This window comes from Culex pipiens, chromosome 3 (genome assembly GCF_016801865.2).
Source record: "Culex pipiens pallens isolate TS chromosome 3, TS_CPP_V2, whole genome shotgun sequence".
Lineage (NCBI taxonomy): Eukaryota > Metazoa > Arthropoda > Insecta > Diptera > Culicidae > Culex > Culex pipiens.
In genome coordinates, this window is record NC_068939.1 from 132,724,886 (window position 1) to 132,729,948 (window position 5,063).

At 32.7% G+C, this 5,063-nt stretch overlaps 1 long non-coding RNA gene across 1 annotated transcript; it reads right to left on the bottom strand.

Moving 5' to 3' along the window:
• Window positions 1-2,023: 2,023 nt before the first annotated feature.
• On the bottom strand, window positions 2,024-2,732 carry LOC120426104 (uncharacterized). The gene is made up of 3 exons (XR_005606645.2): window positions 2,442-2,732; window positions 2,299-2,348; window positions 2,024-2,173 (listed from the first exon to the last, which is right to left on the bottom strand). It is a non-coding gene; the product is annotated as an uncharacterized LOC120426104 (long non-coding RNA).
• Window positions 2,733-5,063: the final 2,331 nt, after the last annotated feature.

Below are 5,063 nucleotides of genomic sequence, written 5' to 3' on the forward strand. Positions count from 1 at the left end.
TTTATGCGACTCATCTAAGCTAATATCTAGAAATAAATTTAAAATTTTTTACTTCTTACTTTTTACTTCTTACTTCTTACTTCTTACTTCTTACTTCTTACTTCTTACTTCTTACTTCTTACTTCTTACTTCTTACTTCTTACTTCTTACTTCTTACTTCTTACTTCTTACTTCTTACTTCTTACTTCTTACTTCTTACTTCTTACTTCTTACTTCTTACTTCTTACTTCTTACTTCTTACTTCTTACTTCTTACTTCTTACTTCTTACTTCTTACTTCTTACTTCTTACTTCTTACTTCTTACTTCTTACTTCTTACTTCTTACTTCTTACTTCTTACTTCTTACTTCTTACTTCTTACTTCTTACTTCTTACTTCTTACTTCTTACTTCTTACTTCTTACTTCTTACTTCTTACTTCTTACTTCTTACTTCTTACTTCTTACTTCTTACTTCTTACTTCTTACTTCTAAAAAATAACTAACTGCCACGCTCGAAAACTTGTACTAAATCCAACCATCCAACAGCTGTCCCGATACCCACGCGCTTACCCAACAGCTGCAGACTTGCAACGCGAGCTCGGATTATTAATCCTTTCCTGACGGGTCTCAGCGTGGAACCGTGTTCCCGAAACCTTTTTTTAGCATATTTCGCGTAAAAATAACACTTACCCAGCATAATTCGATTTATGCATGCATCCTTTCCGTCCGTTGACCTTGGTCGTCCCCTTTTCAAAGGTGCTGAAATTAAATAATTATCGAAAAGCGTCCCATTTCCCCTCGGCGAAGGATGCAGATCATAGGAAAAAAGGGGTGAGTTTCGGGGCTGTAGTGCGTACGCAAATCAATAACCAATCAATATGACGTGCCCATCTGTCGTCGCTATCTGATCCTGTCTTTTTGTTAATTCACTTTTTTGTGATGAATAACTGAAGAGCGCATGTACTTTGTGCATTGCCAACGGAAAGAGGATAATTTGAATTTCAGTTACGATCCAATTCATTCCGGGTTCAGTGACGTGGTCGTTAGTGTACGGAGCTTCTAATAAACGCCTTTTCTATAATATTCATTAAAATACTTCACAAAATTTTGAACTGCTGAAATCAAAAATTTACAAAATTATCAATTTTCTATCAGATTATTCTATTATGAAATTGTAAATTTTTAATAATGCTGATATATATGATGATTTTTTATTCATCAAATCATGAACTGCGTTCACGACTTCATGCACACATTTCATGAAATCATGAACATTATTCACGTTTGTAATGTAATCGATCATGTCAAGTCAAGATTTTTTATTCAAGTCAGCCCAAAGTGCATAGTTTTAAAAGTCGTGGCGTAAAAATGGAGTAATCGAGTTTTCATAGTACGAAATTCATGATTTCCAGAGTACTTTTTTCCGTGCAGAACCTCTATGCTGTTTTCAGAGCATAGTGGGCGGGAATAATTAATTAATTTTTTTTTCAATTATTTTTTATCGCAAAAAAAATAATTAGTCAAGGGGTGACCAAAGCATGCCCCGTGGGGTTTATAATAATTCAAAAATTACTTCGTACGATTTTTTGTTATCTGAACATCAAACTTATTTTGTGCGTGGAAACCTTCCACCTCGTGATTTAAACTCATAACGTGTTGGTTACGAATCTGAGTGCCTACATCTGATTGAAGCAGAATGAAATTTATTAGCATTTTCTTGAAATTGAAGATTTTGTTTTTTTTTTAATCCTTCACGCAGAAAAATCCGATTGTAAACCTAGCAAAATGTTGGGTGTACTCCACAAACATGATAGTCATCTCAGGGCCTGCAAACATGTTTGTCCAAATCAAACCAACAATTTTTGTCGATCCAACAAACATGTTTGTTATGGCCCAAAATGACATTTTCAATCTATCAACTATCATGAGGGATGGTTCAACAAACATGTTTATCGAATGAATAAACTATTTTATTAAACTGATAATCTGGTTTAACACGTTTTTCTTCTTCTTGTCTTATTCTTTATTTTAAAGACTGTGTTGATTGTTTATGTTCTATTTATTTATTTTTTGCACAGTAAGCATTTTACATTAAAATTTAACGAAAATAATCACTCGATATTCCACTAATAACACTGTTGTCCAGCAACTGCAGCCAAAAAAATCCTCCACTGACTCCATGGTGTCACGTCATCTAATGTGGGAAAAATAATGAAAAAATATGCAAATATTTTAGAATAAACATCCTTGAGCATAGTTCAATGTGGCATTATTTGATCAAAGTAACATTTTGTTAAAATAAAAAAAAAGACCTCTAACCTGATAACAGCAGGAAACCAGGAAGCTTCGCTGGAACTGGACCAGTAATCCTATATATATTTGATTAGCGACAATCACAAATTGGTTAAACAAGAAAAACACATTATTGTCAATATTCAATGCTGAAGATAATAAGTACTTACGACCTTGCCACATTCTTCGGCATTATTTTTTTAAAGCCGTACAATGAAAACATTTCGCGTCCTTTTTCACTTCGGCCATCTTTATAATTCAGTGAAGGTGAAAAATATACACTCAAAATTTTCAGTACACGTTGAGAAAAATCAAATCAAAGGCAACACACATGTTTGCCAAACTGACAAAATGTTTGTGGAATCAATAATATGCGATTGTTAAATTTATTAAATTGGTTTGTTGCTTTCATAAACCAAGATATGTGTTTCTAACAAACAGGTTTGTTGATTCAAACTAACATAATTTCCGTGCGTGTTATGCAGTGATTTATTACATAATTTGTAAATAAAATTACGCATTTTACAAAGTTTGTGTACACCCTTTAAAAAATATTTAAAAAATAAATATAAAAAAAAACAATAAAAATACAAGTGGTTGCAACGAAAAGCAGATAGGGGAACAGCATTTAATTGCATCGTGCCTCTAATGTTGCCATACCAGCATTTTGACATTCAATTATTGCTCATTAATAGCGATTTCAACTGAAATCGAGTTATAAACAGCTCAATAAGGGTTCGTTCAAAAATTACGTCCATGAATAGGGGGAGGGGAGGGGGGGAGGGGTCTGGGGTTTGTGACAGCCCATGTTAAAGGTATAAGAAAAGTGCGTGACAGGGGGTCTGAAATCCCGAAAATCTCTGGACGTAATATTTGAACAAACCCTAAGAAGTGAGCAAGCAAGTTTCTATCAACAGTTTTGCAGAAAAAGTTGTTTAAATAGTGAAAATCAGCAAATTAGATGGAGTTAGGAGCGATTTCTTAACCTGCCAAACATACGAGAATTTACCCTAAATAATATTTGTGTTGTTTTTTTCTTTTTGGATTTTCTGATTTTGATAAAATGTCGCCAATCGATTGAAAGCTTCTTGTACAAAAGTATTCAAAAAATGTTTTGTTTATTTTATATATTAAAATTTTAAATTTATGCAACGCAAATGTTTAAGGGACCATCCATAAACCACGTGGACACTTTAGGGGAGGGGGGGGGGGGGTTTATGGCGATTGTCCACGCTCCATACAAAACAGTTTTTTTATGGACAATTGTCCACGAGGATTTCCAAAAAAGTGTCCACTCGGTTTGTGGATGGTCCCTAAAAGAATAATTGAAATTTCAAAAAACTTCAATCGAAAAATGATTTTTTGCAGTTTTATAGACTGGCTTATTTTTCAAAAATGTTTCAATTTTTTCTCAAGTTTGGCCCGCCATTCAAAAATTTTGAGCACTCTGAATTAGACAAACTTTACCCCCTTCGGTAGCCAAACGTTTCAGCTCTAGATTATGATGGACGTTTTTTTTGCCTGGTCAAGAGTTTTGGAAAAATAGAAATTTTGGAATGTTTAAAAAAATCATCAAAAAAAAAACTCCTAAGAATCATTTTTGGATTTAAAATTGAATTTCGAATCAAAAAGTACTATTTTTTTAGTAAAAAGTAGTTATTTTGATGAAAAGCACATTTTTTAATAAAAGGTTGAAATTTTCAAAAAAAAGTACCTTTATTTGTTTCCAATGGTGTCCATCCTCGTCCATCTCTGAAAAAATATATCTGGAAAGCTGAGAAACAATTTTCTTTTCTTTGGGACATTGTTGATCCAACCTTTGGTTGTTGAGATTTTGCCTTGCAAAGAATTAAGCTTTCGAAAAAATGTCTTTCAAAGTGGTACTCATTCGGCTCACAACTTGAATCATCGAAATCTTGGAAAATATTGACCCGATTTTTAATGTTAAAACGTAATTTTATATGCCTTTAACTCTGGAAGCTTTACACGAAACAAATCAAATCATCAAACCCAACATTTTCTCAAAATTTAAGAGTTTTCCTTTTCAATGCTTTTGGAAAATTCAAATTAGTTTCAAATCTATTTTTGAAGAATTTCCAGATCAAAGCCCGTCTTGAGTCGGGGTGAGCTGTAGAGGGTCAATATAAAATAATTTATGTTTAAAAATGCGTGCCTCAAAGTTGTGACCATTTGGGGGAAAAATCCACCAGAAATACATATATTGGACTCAGACACAAAGGCTTGACGTACTGTTTAGTAGTTGAATTAAATATTGTGATAGAACTGTTTCTGACAATGTGAGTTGTATAAAACCATACATTGTGGAATAAGAAGGAAAATTTTGTTTTTTTATGTAATCATTTTCATATAATCATTTGATCAAAGTAAACTTGAAATTTTTAAACTTTAATGAATGAATGAAAAGTATTTAATACAAAATCCGGAAATTGGGTCTAATAATGGGCAAAATTGTTTACAAACCCAGCATATAATAATTGGAACCAGGAATCTGGCGCATATCATGGTAGAATTTACATATACAATAAAAAATCCAAAATATCTACTCTGCCGTACTGTTATAATTTTGGGACGTTTGGGACATTAACAGTCATTCCTCATATTCGGAACAGTTTACAGATCGGTCAATGTTCAAAAAATCATATCAAATCGATAATTGAACTTAATGATTACCTTTCACCTTCATTTGAAAGCTTTTTTTGCGATCTTTCGAATGATGTATCAAACAACTGCAAATTTTAACTTTTATACCAAGTTTTTGAAGAAAAGCTTTT